The sequence below is a fragment of the Oryx dammah genome, unplaced genomic scaffold (genome assembly GCF_014754425.2).
Source record: "Oryx dammah isolate SB20612 unplaced genomic scaffold, SCBI_Odam_1.1 HiC_scaffold_18, whole genome shotgun sequence".
NCBI lineage: Eukaryota > Metazoa > Chordata > Mammalia > Artiodactyla > Bovidae > Oryx > Oryx dammah.
In genome coordinates this window covers 28,934,359-28,950,740 of record NW_024070202.1, presented here as the reverse complement: position 1 = coordinate 28,950,740, position 16,382 = coordinate 28,934,359, and positions in this window count along the sequence as shown.

The following is a 16,382-nucleotide window of genomic DNA, read 5'->3' as shown; positions in this document are numbered from 1 at the left end:
AAAGTCAATTGCAGCAGGTGAATTTACTCACAACACTTTAACCAAAAAGATACAAAGATCCCCTTGTCACACATTAGAGAAAGGGAAAGGAAGCCTACAAGTAGCTGTAGTGCTGCAGAGGGCCTGCAGCGAAGGGAATCCTATGCCAGAGTGGGAATGGAAATTGCCAACAGCCATATGGAACTGAACATGGAGGTTCCCTAAAAATCTGAAGATGCAGATATTGTGTGATCCAGAAATCTTACTCTTGGCCGTACATCCGGATCAAACTATAGTTGGAAAAGACATCCACCCCAACCTACACTACAGTACTGTTTTCAAGAACCCAGACAGGGAAGCAATCAGAATGTCCATGGAGAGATGAAAAAGAAGATACGGTACATATATTCAAAGGAATGTTACTCAGACATCCAAAAAAATAGAATGCCATTTGCAGCAACCCAGAAGGACCTAGCCATGGTGATACTAGGGGAAGTAAGTCAGAGAGGGAGAGAAATATCATATGGGATCACTGTTAGGTGGAATCTAAAATGTGACACAAAGGCACTCATTTCCAAAGCAACAGAATCTCAGACTTTAAAAAGCCACTTTGTGTTACAAAAGAGGTCACATCAGGAGGAGGAGGTCAACAAGGACCCTGAGATTAACATATGAACTCTTTAGTATATGAACCTAGAGCATCAAAAAGTACTTAGTACATAGCACCAGGAACCCTATTCAACATTGCATAAAACCTTATAGGGGCAAAGCTCCTAATACAGACTGGATATGCACCTATGAATACCTGAATCAAGTTGCTGGACACTTTGTAACAAACTCAACACTGGATATCGACTATATCCCAATAGAAAATAAATGTTAATTGTCAAATAAGTGAAAATAACAGCTATATTCCCCTCTGCCCTCTGTGATCTGGGCTCCTGTTGCAAACCCAGACACATTCCCACCGGTGCACAGCTACATTCCACGTCCATTTGTAATCCCGGAACAGAACTTGCACTCAGCTTTGTTGCCCTAAGAACCAGAGTGGGGCACACAGAAATGCTGCTGCCTAGTGGCCATTTTGTGTAACAATAACTGTAAAACGGTCTGAGAACTTCATGCTCTCAAGATGCCAGGGCCTGTAAATGACTCCTGCCCTCAAGAAATAGCCTTGGAGTGGGTAATCGAATAAGAATTCAAAAAGAGACAAGTATATTTTATACACACTCTTTAAAGACAATCATACCTACTAAGATCCTGGTATCAAACATTAGAGAATGGAAAATGAAATCTATGAGAGGTATCACCTCCACCCATCATAATGGCCATCATCAAAAAGTCTGCAGTCACTGCTGCAGAGGGCCTGCAGAAAAGGGAATCCTCCTACCCTGATGCTGGGAATGGAAATTGCTGACAGTCAGCTGGACTTGAGTGTGGAGGTTCCTTAAAAACTTGAAGATGCAGATCCGTGATCTGAAATGCCACACTTGGGCATGCATCCGGATTAAACTGTGGTTGGGAAAGACATACGCAGCCCAGCCTTCACTGCAGCATTGTTTCAAAGAGCCAAAATATGGAAAAAACCAGAATATTCATTGAGAGATGAAAAAGGTGTGGTACACATATTGAAGGGAATGTTAGGCAGCCATCAAAAAGTAGGAAGTAATGCTACTGACAGCAACATGGAGGTGACCCACCATGATTGTATTAGGGAAAGTAAGTCAGACAGAGGAAGGCAAATATGTGAGATCACTGGTAAGTTAATTCTAAAAAGTGACACAAAGGAACTCATTTCTAAAACAGACACAGAGTCTCAGACTTTGAAAAGGCACTTGGTTTTGCAAAAGGGGTCACACTGTAAAGAAGGATTAAATCAGGATGCTGGGATTAACATGGACATCCCTGGTAGGCAGACAGTAAAGAATCCAACTGCAATGCAGGAGACCTGGGTTCAATCCCTGGGTAGGGAAGATCCCCTGGAGGAGGAAATGGCAACCCACTCCAGTACTCTTGCCTGGAGAATTCCATGGACAGAGCAGCCTCGTGGGCTATCTTCCTTGGAGTTGCAAAAAGTGGGACATGACTGAGCAACTGACACTTTCACATGCTTTTTCCAAGATTGACATAAGCACACTTATCTAGTATATGTGCTGCTGAAGTGAGCACTATGCAGTCTTGACTATACGAACCTATAGCATCAATAAGGACCTAGTGTATAGCACAGGGACGCCTACTCAACACTCTGTAAAATCCTATAGCTGCAAAGCTCCCCAAAAGACTGGATATTCACCTAAATATGCCTGAAACAAGTTGCTGGACCCCTGCAACAAACTCAACACTGGACGTCAACTATACGCCAATAGAAAATAAACATTAATTTTCCAAATAAAATGAAATAACTGCTATATTCCCCTTTGCACTTGGTGACCTGGGCTACTGTTGCAAATCCTGAGCCTAAGCAGCCTTGGAATCTGCAGCTGGATTGTCCTGAGTCTGAGGGAATCGAGAAGGATGTGCCAGCAGATGGGCCCCCACAGGACCGGAAGTGTTTGTCCCCTCTGGATCAAATCACATTCTCGAGACCCTGGCCATTCCCACACAGCTACAGCAAGTCTCGTGCATACAAGGAGGGTGGATACTCTGGGCTGGAAGACATTTGAAGGGTCATGGGATCCTGCAGGCCTCCCAGTGCTGCAGTGCTTACCTCCAGCCTCCTGCCTTAGATTCGACCCACTTGCAGATGACAGCACCCAAGGGAGGGCTGATTTGGAGGACTTGGGATTTGTTTGGGGTGGGAAAGTGAAGAATGATGAAGAAATAATGAGACACAAGCCCTGGGTGTCTGTTCTGGCAGATTCCATACCCATCTACAATCCAGGCATAGGACTTGCACTCAGCTTTGTTGCCCCAAGAATCAGAGTGGGGCATACAGAAATGCTGCTGCCTTGTGGTCGTTCTGTGTAACAACAACTCTTAAACTGGAGTTCCAAGGAACTTCAGGCTTCCCTGATAGCTCAGAGAATCAAGAATCCGCCTGCAATGCAGGAGACCCCGGTTCAATTCCTGGGTCAGAGAAGGGATAGATTGCCCACCCCAGTATTCTTGGGCTTCCCTTGTGGCTCAGCTGGTAAATAATCCTCCTGCAATGTGAGAGACCTGGGTTTGATCCCTGGGTTGGGAAGATTCCCTGGAGAAGGGAAGGGCTACCCACTCCAGTATTCTGGCCTGAAGAATTCCATGGACTGTATAGTCCGTGGGGTCACAAACAGTTGAACACAGCTGAGAGGACTGGAAAAGTTCAGTTTTCATTCCTATCCCAAAGAAAGGCAATGCCAAAAAATGCTCAAACTACCACACAATTGCACTCATCTCACACGCTAGTAAAGTAATGTTCAAAATTCTCCAAGCCGGGCTTCAGTAATCTGTGAACCATGAACTTCCAGATGTTCAAGCTGGTTTCAGAAAAGGCAGAAGAACCAGAGATCAAATTGCCAACATCTGCTGGATCATCAAAAAAAAGCAAGAGAGTTCCAGAAAAGCATCTATTTCTGCTTTATTGACTATGCCAAAGCCTTTGACTATGTGGATCACAATAAACTGTGGAAAATTCTGAGAGAGATGGGAATACCAGACCACCTGACCTGCCTCTTGAGAAACCTATATGCAAATCAGGAAGCAACAGTTAGAACTGGACATGGAACAACAGACTGGTTCCAAATAGGAAAGGGAGTACGTCAAGGCTGTATATTGTCACCATGCTTATTTAATTTATATGTAGAGTACATCATGAAAAATGCTGGGCTGGAAGAAGCACAAGCTGGAATCAAGATTGCCAGGAGAAATATCAATCACCTCAGATATGCAGATGACACCACCCTTATGGCAGAAAGTGAAGAGGAACTAAAAAGCCTCTTAATGAAAGTGAAAGAGGAGAGTGAAAAAGTTGGCTTAAAGCTCAACATTCAGAAAACCAAGATCATGGCATCTGGTCCCATCTCTTCATGGCAAATACATGGGGAAAGAGTGGCTGACTTTGGGCTCCAAAATCACTGCAGATGGTGACTGCAGCCATGAAATTAAAGGATGCTTACTCCTTGGAAGGAAAGTTATGACCAACCTAGACAGCATATTCAAAAGCAGAGACATTACTTTGCCAACAAAGTCCATCTAGTCAAGGCTATGGTTTTTCCAGTAGTTATGTATGGATGTGAGAGTTGGACTGTGAAGAAAGCTGAGCATGGAAGAATTGATGCATTTAAACTGTGGTGTTGGAGAAGACTCTTGAGAGTCCCTTGGACTGCAAGGAGATCCAACCATCCATTCTAAAGGAGATCAATCCTGGGTGTTCTTTGGAAGGACTGCTGCTGAAGCTGAAACTCCAATCCTTTGGCCACCTGATGTGAAGAGCTGACTCATTGGAAAAGACCCTGATGCTGGGAAGGATTGAGGGCCGGAGGAGAAGGGGACGACAGAGGATGAGATGGTTGGATGGCATCACTGACTCAATGGACATGAGTTTGGGTAAACACCTGGAGTTGGTGATGGAAAGGGAGGCCTGGCCTGTTGTGGTTCATGGGGTCGTAAAGAGTTCAGATACAACTGAGCAACTAAACTGAACTGGGAGACTTTCACTTTCAGAGGAACTTTACACACACAAGGCCCTAGGGAATGTAAACCACTGCTGCCTTCAAGAAATAGCTTTGGGGTGAGTAATCGAAAAAGAATTTGAAAACAGGCAGGTCTACCAGAAGCCATTTCAGCAGGTACATTATCCTGCTGCTAAGTCACTTCAGTCGTGTCCAACTCTGTGCGACCCCATAGACGGCAGCCCACCAGGCTCCCCCGTCCCTGCGATTCTCCAGGCAAGAACACGAGTGGGTTGCCATTTCCTTCTCCAATGCCTGAAAGTGAAAAGTGAAAGTGAAGTCGCTCAGTCGTGTCCGACTCTTAGCGACCCCATGGGCCGCAGTCTACCAGGCTCCTCCGTCCATGGGATTTTCTAGGCAAGAGGACTGGAGTGGGGGGCCACTGCCTTCTCCCAGGTGCCTTTTTCACACACTCTAAAAACAAATAGTGCAGATACACATTTCCTCAATTGCACATTATTAGAAAAAGGAAAATGAAATCTGCAATGAGAACGATCCCCTTCCACCCACCACAGTGATCATCATCAAAAAGTCTAAACAGTCAGTGCTGGAGAGGGCCTGGAGAAAAGGGAGCCCTCCTCTGCCAGTGCTGGGAATGGAAATTGCTACAGACACTGAGGAGCACAGAATGGAGGTTCCTTAAAATCCTGAAGATGCAGCTCTCCTGTGACCCAGTGATCCCACACTAGGGCTACATCCGGATCAAACTGTAGTTGGAGAAGGCACACGAATCCCAGCCTTCACTGCAGCACTATTTCCAAGCCAAGACATGGAAGCAACTAGAAAGTTCTTGGAGAGATGAAAGGGAAAAGCAGATGAGGGGCACATAAGGAAGGGAATGTTCCTCGGCCACCAAACAGAAGGGAACTGCCATTTGCAGCAACACAGCAGGACCTAGTGGAGAAGGTGATGGTGGCCCACTCCAGCACTCTCGCCTGGAGAATCCCACGGGTGGAGGAGCCTGGTGGGCCGCAGTCCATGGGCTCGCTGAGAATCGGACATGACTGAGCGACTTCACTTTCACTTTTCACTTTCCTGCATTGGAGAAGGAAATGGCAACCCACTCCAGTGTTCCTGCTTGGAGAATCCCAGGGATGGGGGAGCCTGGTGGGCTGCCGTCTATGGGGTTGCACAGAGTCGGACACGACTGAAGCGACTTAGCAGCAGCAGCAGAAGGACCTAGCCATGATCATAGCAGGTGAATTAAGTCAGACAGAGGAAGACAGATATCGTATAGTATCACTGATAGGTGGAATCTAAAAAGTGCCAGAAAGGAACTCATTTCCAAAGAGGAAACAGATTCACAAACTTTGAAAAGTCACTTAGGGCTACAGAAGGGGTCACATCAAGAGAAGTTAGATCAGGATGCTGGGATTAACATACACATTCTTTAATACATAAACCTAGAGCATCATTAAGTACAGGGAAACCTACTCAACACTCTGTAAACGCTTATAAGGGCAAAGCTGTTGAAAAGACTGGATATTCATGTATGTTTACCTGAATCAAGTTGCTGAACACCTGCAATAAATTCAGCACTGAAATTCAACTCTATACCAATAGAAAACAAACATTAATTTTCCAACTAAAATGAAATATTCCCTATGCTCTTGGTGACCAGGGCTCCTGTTGCCAAGCTGGAGACTGAGCAGCCTTGGGGACCACGTCTGGATTGTCTGGGGGATGAGGAGCTGAGAAGGACGCACCAGCAGATGATCCCCACTGGACCTGAAGCGTCTGTCCCCCTAGATCAAACCACAGTCTCGAGAGCCTGGCTGCCCCTGCACGGCTGCTGCAAGCGTCCTGCGCATGAGGAGGGGGCGTTCCCTTTCGGGCGGAAGATCCTTGAAAAGTCATGGGATCCTGCAGGCCTCCCAGTGCTGGGGTGCTTACTTCCAGTCTCCTTCCTTAGAGTCGCCCTACCTGCAGATGACAGCAACCAAGGCACGACTGATTTGGAGGGCTGCCTGGGACTTGTCTAGGGTGGAGGAGTGAAGAAAGATGGGGAAGAAATATTGAGACAAGCCTACAGGTGTCTGTTCTGGCACATTCCATGCCCACTTACAACCCAAGAAAACAACTTTCAGTCAGCCTTTTGCCCTCAAAACCAGAGGGGGACATACAGAAACGCTGCTGTCTGTGGCCGTTCATGTGATAACAGCTGTAAAACTGGTTCAGGTGAGCTTCAAACTCACAAGGCCCATAGTCTGTAAATGACTCCTGCCTTCAAGAAATAACCTTGGAGTGGGTAAGTTAATACGAATTTGAAATCAGGCAAGCTTTCCAGTCATCAGTTTCAGCAGGTATATTGTATACACACTCTTTAAAATACAAAAAAATCACATATACAAAGAGCCTCATATCACATGCTATTAGAGAAATGAAAATGAAATTTACAGCGTATCACCCTCACACATCACGATGGCCACCATCAAAAGGTCAAAAAACAATGAAATTCAGAAAAGGGAATTCTCCCCGAACAGTACTGAGAATAGAAGCTACTGCAGACACTGTGGAGCACAGCACGGAGGTTCCTTAAAACCCTGAAGATGCAGACATCCTGTGACCCAGCAGTCCCACACTAGGGCTACATCCAAGTCAGACTATTGTTGGAGAAGACACATGTACACAAACCTGTGTCACAGTGTCCAAGAGCCAAGATATGGGAGAAACCAGAATGTCCAGGGAAAGACGAGAGGAAACGAGGTACACTTTTTGAAGGGAATGTTACTCAGCCATCAAAAAGAAGCAAATGATTCCATTTGCAGGAACACAGAAGGACTTAGGCATGATTGTATCAGGTGAAGTGAGTCAGAAAGAAGAAGAGAAATATGCAATATCATTGATAAGTAGAGTCTAAAAAGTAACACAGATTTTAGGTGGAAAATAAAAGGGACACAAAGGAACTCATCTCCAGAATGGTAACAGATTCAGATTTAGAAGAGCCACTTAGTGTTACAGAAGGGGTAACATCAGGAGAAATGGGTAACATCAGGAGAAATGGTTAACTCAGGATGCTGCAATTTACATACACATTCTTCAATACAGAAAACTAGAGCATCAAAATGGACCTTCTGTATAGCATAGGAAACCTACTAAACACTCTGTAAAACCCTATAGAGGTAAAGCTCCCATAAAGACTGGATATTCATCTACACATGCCTGAATCAAGTAGCTGGACACCGGTAACAAACTCAACACTGGAAGTCTGCTATACACTAATAGAAAACAAACATTAATTTTTCAAATGAAATAACTGCTATATTCCCTTCTGTGCTCAGTGACTGTGACTCCTCTTGCAAACTGGAGCCTTGGGCCCCATAGCTTGATTGTCATGGGGATGAGGGAGCTAACAAGATGTGCCAGCAGGTGGGCCCCCACAGGACCTGGAGTGTTTGTCCCCTGTGGACCAACCATATTCTCTAGACCCTGACCATCTCTGCAAAGCTACAGCAAGCCTAGTGCTCACAAGAAGGTGTTCCCTTTGGGCTAGAGGACCTGTGAAAAGTCATCATATCTGCATGTCTCCCGGCTAGGGTGCTTACCTCTAGACCTGATTTTTAGAGTTGCCCCACCTGACAAAATGTCCACTGGAGAAGGGAATTACAAACCATTTCAGTATTCTTGCCTCAAAAACCCCAAGCACAGTATTAAAAGGCAAAAAGATATGACACTGAAAGATGACCCCCAGGTCAGTATGTGTCCAAATGCTACTGGGGAAGAGCAGAGAAATAGCTCTAGAAGAAATGAAGAGGTTGAGCCAAAATGAAAATGAAGCCCAGTTGTGGATGTATCTGGTGGTAAAAGTAAAATCCGATGTTATAAAGGACAATACTGCATAGGAACCTGGAATGTTAGGTCCATGAATCAAGGTAAATTGCAAGTGGTCAAGCAAGAGATGGCAAGAGGGAACATTGACATTTTACAAATCAGTGAACTTAAATGTATGGCAGTGGGTGAATTTAATTCAGATGACCATTATATCTACTACTGTGGGCAAGAATCCCTAAGAAGACATGAAGTAGCCCTCATAGTCAACAAAAGACTCTAAAATGCAGTGGTGGTTTACTCTCTAAGTCGTGTCCAACTCTTGCAGTCCCATGGGCTGTAGCCTGCCAGGCGCCTCTGTCCAAGGGATTTTCCAGACAAGAATATTGGAGTGGGTTGCTATGCAGTACTTGGGTAAAATCTCAAAAAGAACAGAATTTTCTCCATTGGTTTCCAGGGCAAGTCATTCAATATCACAGTAATCCAAATCAATGCCCCAACCATGAATGCTGAAGAAGCTAAAGTTGAATGATTCTATGAAGACCTACAAGACCTCCTAGAACTAACACCAAAAAAGATGTCCTTTTCATCATCTTGGATTGGATGCAAAAGTAGGAAGTCAAGAAATACCTGGAGTAAAAGGCAAGTTTGGCCTTGGAGTACAAAATGAAGTGGGGCAAAGGCTAACAAAGTGTTGCCAAGAATATGCAATGGTCATAGCAGTCAAAACCCTCTTCCAGCAGCACAAGAGATGACTCTACACATGGACATCACCAGATGGTCAATACCAAAATCAGATTGATTATACTCTTTACAGCCAAAGATGGAGAAGCTCTCAGTTCAATTCAGTTCAGTTGCTCAGTCGTGTCCAACTCTTTGCAACCCCATGAATTGCACCACACCAGGCCTCCCTGTCCATCACCAACTCCTGGAGTTCACTCAAACTCATGTCCATCAAGTTGGTGATGCCATCCAGCCATCTCATCCTTTGTCATCCCCTTCTCCTCCTGCCCCCAATCCCTCCCAGCATCAGAGTCTTTTCCAATGAGTCAACTCTTCGCATGAGGTGGCCAAAGTACTGGAGTTTCAGCTTTAGCATCATTCCTTCCAAAGAACACCCAGGACTTATCTCCTTTAGAATGGACTGGTTGGATCTCTTTGCAGTCAAGGAACTCTCAAGAGTCTTCTCCAACACCACAGTTCAAAAGCATCAATTCTTCCGTGCTCAGCTTTCTTCGCAGTCCAACTCTCACGTCCATACATGACTACTGGAAAAACCATAGCCTTGACTAGATGGACCTTTGTTGCCAAAGTTGTCTCTGCTTTTGAATATGCTATCTAGGTTGGTCATAACTTTCCTTCCAAGGAGTAAGTGTCTTTTAATTTCATGGCTGCACTCACCATCTGCAGTGATTTTGGAGCCCCCCAAAATAAAGTCTGACACTGTTTCCACTGTTTCCCCATCTATTTCCCATGAAGGGATGGGACCAGATGCCATGATCTTCGTTTTCTGAATGTTGAGCTTTAAGCCAAATTTTTCACTCTCCTCTTTCACTTTCATTAAGAGGCTTTTTAGTGTCACATGCTAGTAAAGCAATGCTCAAAATTCTCCAAGCCAGGCTTCAGCAATACGTGAACCATGAACTTCTAGATGTTCAAGCTGGTTTAAGAAAAGGCAGAGGAACCAGGGATCAAATTGCCAACATCCGCTGGGTCATCAAAAAAGCAAGAGAGTTCCAGAAAAACATCTATTTCTGCTTTATTGACTATGCCAAAGCCTTTGACTGTGTGGATCACAATAAACTGTGGAAAATTCTGAAGGAGATGGGAATACCAGACCACCTGACCTGCCTCTTGAGAAACCTATATGCAGGTCAGGAAGCAACAATTAGAACTGAACATGGAACAACAGACTGGTTCCAAATAGGAAAGGGAGTACGTCAAGGCTGTATATTGTCACCCTGCTTATTTAATTTATATGCAGAGTACATCATGAGAAATGCTGGGCTGGAGGAAGCACAAGCTGGAATCAAGATTGCTGGGAGAAATATCAATCACCTCAGATATGCAGATGACACCACCCTTATGGCAGAAAGTGAAGAGGAACTAAAAAGCCTCTTAATGAAAGTGAATGAGGAGAGTGAAAAAGCTCTATACAGTCAGAAAAACAAGACTTGGAGCTGACTGTGGCTGAAACATGATCTCCTTATTACAAAATTCAGGCTTAAATTGAAGAAAGTAGGGAAAACCATGAGACCATTCAGATATGACCTAGATCAAACCCCTTATGATTATATAGTGGAGGTGATGAAGAGACTCAAGGGATTAGATCTTGTAGACAGAGTGCTTGAAGAACAATGGACAGACATTCACAGCATTGTACAGGAGGCGGTGACCAAAACCATCCTCAAGAAAAATAAATGCAAGGCAAAGTGGTTGTCTGAGGAGGGCCTCACAAATAGTTGAGAAAAGAGGAGAAGCAAAAGGCAAAAGGAGAAAGGGAAGGATATACCCAACTAATGCAGAGTTTCTGAGAATAGCAAGGAGAGGTAAGAAAGCCTTAAGTGAACAATGCAGAGAAACAGAGGAAAACAATAGAACTGGAAAGACTAGAGATCTCTTCAAGAAAATTAGAGATACCAAGGGAACATTTCATATAAAGATGTGCACAATAAAGGATAAATAGGGTTCAAGAACCCAACAGAAGCAGAAGACGCTAAGAGGGGGCAAGAATACACAGAAGATCTGTACAAAAAAGGTCTTAATGTCCCAGATAACCACAATGGTGTGGTCACTCACCTAGAGCCAGACATCTTGGAGTGCGAAGTCAACTGGGCCTTAGGAAGCATCACTATGAATAAAGCTAGTGCAGGTAATGGAATTCCAGGTGATCTATTTAAAATCCTAAAAGATGATGCTGTTAAAGTGCTGCACTCAATATGCCAGCAAATTTGGAAAACTCAGTAGTGGCACAAGACTGGAAAAGGTCAGTTTTCATTACAATCCCAAAGAAAGGCAATGCCAAAGAATGCTCAAATTACTGTACAACTGCACTTATCTCACATGCCAACAAGGTAATGTTCAAAATATTTCAGGCTAGCCTCAAGACTGAACCCAGAACTTGCAAATATATAAGCTAAGCTTGATTTATAAAAGGCAGAGGAACCAGAGATCAAAGTGCCAACATCTGCTGGATCAAAGAAAAGCAAGAGAATTCCAAAAATATATTTATTTCTGCTTCATTGACTATGCTAAAGCCTCTGTTTGGATCACAACAAACTATGGAAAATTCTTAAAGAGATTAGAATACCAGACCACCTTACCTGTCTCCTGAGAAACCTGAATGCAGGATAAGAAGCAACAGTTAGATCGAACATAGAACATGTACTGGTTCAAAATTCAGAAAGTTGTATATCAAGGCTGTCTATTGTCACTCTGCTAATTTAACTTATATGCAGAGAACATCATGCAAAATGCCAGGCTGGATGACTCGCCAGCTATATTCAAGACTGCTGGGAGAAATAACAACCTCAGATATGCAGCTGATGCAACGCTAATGGCAGAAGGCAAAGAGCCTCTTTATGAGGGTGATAGAGGAGAGTGAAATAGCTGGCCTAAAACTCAACATTCAGAAAACTAAGATCATGGCATCCATCCCATCACTTCGTGGCAAATAGAAGGGGAAAAAGTGGAAGCAGTGACAGATTTTACTTTCCTTTGCTCCAAAATCACTATAGTGACTGCAGTCATCAAATTAAAAGATGCTTGTTTCTTGGAAGGAAAGCTATGGCTAACTGAGGTGGCATATTAGAAAGCAGAGACATCACATTGCAGACAAATGTCCATATAGTCAAATCTATGGTTTTTCCAGTAGTCATATACAGTTGTGAGATTTGGACCATAAAGAAGGCTGAGTGCTGAAGAACTGATGCTTTTGAACTGTGGTGCTAGAGAAGACTCTTGAGAGTCCTTTGGACTGCAAGGAGATCAAACCAGTTCTTCCTAAAGAAAATCAACCATGGATATTCACTGGAAGGACTGATGCTGAAGCTGGAGGTCCAATAGTTTGGCCACCTGATGTGAGGAGCTGACTCACTGGAAAAGACCCTGATGCTGAGAAAGACTGAGGGCAGGAGGAGAAGCAGGTAACAGAGGATAAGATGGTTGGATGGCAACACTGACTCAACGGACATAAGCTTGAGCAAACTCTGGGAGAGAAATGAAGGACAGGGAAGCCTGGTGTGCTGTAGTTCATTAGGTCACATTGAGTGGGGTATGACTTAGAGGCTGAACTACATTTGTAGATGAGAGCACCCTAGTTAGGGCAGATATGGAGGGCTTGAGATTTTTTTCCAGTGGGAAAGGGAAGAATGATGGGGAATAAGTATTGAGACACAAGTCCATGGGCCTATTCTGGCACATACCATGCCCATTTACAACCCAGGAACAGGAATTGCACCTAGCTTTGTTGCCCAAAGAACCAGAGTGGGGCATACAGAAATGCTGCTGCTTTCTGGCTGTTTCATGTAACAAGAACTGTAAAACAGGCTCAGAAGAAATTAACACTCACAAGGCCCGGGGAGCTGTAAATGACCTCTGCCCTCAGGAAATAGCCCTGGGCTGGGGAATGGAATAAGAGATTGAAAACAGACAGACGTTCACAAAATCATTTCAGAAGGTACCTTTTACTCACACTCTTTAAAAACAAGAACCTTCCTACAAAGATACTCTTACCGTACATTTTATAGAATGGAGAATGAAATCTATGAGATATAGCATCCTCCACCCATCACAGTGGTCATAATCAAAAAGTATAGAAACAGTCAATGCTACAGAGAAGGAAACCGTCCCGTGCAGGTGCTGGTCAAGGAATTGCTAACAGCCAGCTGGAGTTGAGCATGGAGGTTCCTTAAAAACCTGAAGATGCATTACCCTGTGATCCAGAAATCCCACTCATGGGCACACATCCAGATCAAACAATAATGATAAAGACATAAGCACCCCAACCTTCACTGAAGCACTGTTTCTAAGAGCCAAGATATGGAAACAACCAGAATGTCCACGGAGAGATGAAAGGAAAACGAGGGACACTGATTGAAGGGGATGGTACTCACCCATCAAAAAGCATAAAATGATGTCATTTGCAACAAGACAAAAGGACCTAGCCATGATCATACTAAGGGAAGTAAGTCAGACAGAAGAAGAGAAATATAGGATCACTGATAACCTGAATCCAGGTAGTGACACAAGGGAGCTCATTTCCAAAACAAAAACAATCTCAGACAATGAAAAGCCACTTTGTATTACAAAAGAGGTCATATCAGGAGGAAGGCTTCAGTGAGGACACTGGGGTTAACATATGCACTGTTCAGTATATGAACCTACACCATCAACAAGGACCTAGTGAATAGCACAGGGGACCCTACTCAACACTCTGTAAAATCTTAGAGGGGCAAAGCTCCCGATAAAGATTGGATATTCATCTACATATACCCGAACCAAGTTGCTGGATCCCTGCAACAAACTCAACATTGGAAATCAATTATATGCCACTAGAAAATAAACATTAATTTTTCAAATAAAATGAAAGAACTGCTATATCACCCTCTGCTCTCAGTGACCCAAGCTCCTATTGCAAACTGGAGCCTGAGCAGTCTCGAAGCCCACGGCTGGAATCTCCTGGGATGAGTGAGCTGCGAACGATGTGCCAGCAGATGGTCCCCTACTGGACTTGAAGTGTTTGGCCCCTCTGGATGAAACCACATTCTCGAGAACCTGGCTGTCCCCGTCCAGGTACTGCAGGCCTAGTGCACAAAGGAGGGCGGACACTCTGGGCTGGAAGGTCTTTGAATAGGCATAGGTTTGCGCATCTCCCGGCGCTAGGGTGCTTACCTTCACCCTCCTTCCTTAGAGTCACCCCACTTGCAGATAACAGCATCCCAGGAAGGACTGATTTGGAGGGCTTGGGATTTGTTTGAGGTAGGGAAGTGAAGAATGATGAAGAAGTAATGAGGCACAAGCCCCAGGAGTCTGTTCTGGCACATTCCACGACTATTTACAACCCAAGAACAGGACTTGCACTCAGCTTTGTTGCCCCAAGAGCCAGAGTGGGGCACACGGAAATGCTGCCGCCTTGTGGCCATTTTGTGTAACAACTCTAAAACTAGGGCTCAGGGGAACTTCACACTCACAACACGCTGCTGCTGCTGCTGCTGCTGGTAAGTCGCTTCAGTCGTGTCCAACCCTGGGCGACCCCATAGACGGCAGCCCACCAGGCTCCCCTGTCCCTGGGATTCTCTAGGCAAGAACACTGGAGTGGGTTGCCATTTCCTTCTCCAATGCATGAAAGTGAAAAGTCAAAGTGAAGTCGCTTAGTCATGTCCGACTCTTTGCGACCCCATGGACTGCAGCCTACCAGGCTCCTCCGTCCATGGGATTTTCCGGGCAAGAGTACTGGAGTGGGGTGCCATTGCCTTCACAACGCCCTAGGGATTGTAAATGACTCCTGCCCTCAAGAAACAATTTTGGGGTGAAAATCGAATAAGAATATGAAAACAAGCAGGCCTTCAGAAAGCCGTTTCATCAGGTAAATTTTACACACACTCTTTAAAAACAAATAATGCCCATACAGTATTCTTGCCTGGAGAATCCCATGGACAGAGGAGCCTGGAGGGCTACAGTCTATGGGGTCGCAAAGAGTCGGATACGACTGAGCGACTAAACACACACACACACACACACACACACGCACACACACAAACACACACACACACTTCTTCATATTGCACATTATCAGAGAAAGGAAAATGAAATCTACAGTGAGACATATGCCCTTCCACCCATCACAATGGCCGTCACCAAAAAGTCTGCAAACAGTCAATGATGGAGAGGGCCTTCAGAAAAGGGAATCCTCCCCCAGCAGTACTGGGAATAGAAGTTACTACAGACACCGTGGAGCGCAGCACGGAGGTTCTTTAAAACTCTGAAGACGCAGATATCCTATGACCCAGGATTCCCACACTAGGGCCACATCCAGATCAGACTATTGCTGGAGACGACACATGCACCCAAACCTTCTGTAGCACAGTTTCCAAGATCCAAGACTTGGAAGCAACCAGAATGTTTTGGAGAGTTGAAAGGAAAAAGTAGATGTGGCGCACGTATGCAATGGAAGGTTAGTCAGCCATCAAAACCATGAAATAATGCCATTTGTAGCAACATAGGAAGACCTAGCCATGACCACAGTAGGTGAATTAAGTCAGATAGAGGAAGATAAATTTATAGTATCACTGATAGGTGGAATCTAAAATGTGCCAGAAAGTAACTCATTTCCTAAAAGCAAACAGATTCACGTTCCATGTCCAGTTACAGCCCAGGAACAGGACCTGCACTCCGCTGTGGTTCCCAAAGAAACAGTGAGGCACAAAGAAATACTGCCGCCTTGTGGCCATGTTGTGTAACAACTATAAAACTGGGAGGGTTCAGGGAAGCTTAAAACTCACAAGGCCTGTGGACTGTAAAATCTCCTGCCCTCAGGAAATGTCCTGGGGGAGGGGGCAGTAATTACATAAGAAGTGGAAAAGGTCAGGCTTTCAACAAGACAGTTTTAGCAGGTACATTTTACTCACACTCTTCAAAAACAAAAACCGCACATATATGTCTCCTCATCTCGTACATTATTACAGACAGGAAAATGAAATCTATGAGATGTATTCCCTTCTACCCACCACAGTGACCATCATCAAAAAGTCTACAAACAGTCAACGGTGGAGAGGGCCTCAGAAAAGGGAGCCCTCCTCTGCCAGTGCTGGGAATGAAAATTGCTACAGATACTGAGGAGCACAGAGTGGAGGTTCCTTAAAATCCTGAAGATGCAGCTATCCTGTGACCCAGCGATCCCACACTTGGGCTACATCCGGATCAAACTGTAATTGGAGAAGGCATGTGAACCCCAGCCTTCACTGCAGCACCATTTTAAAGCCAAAC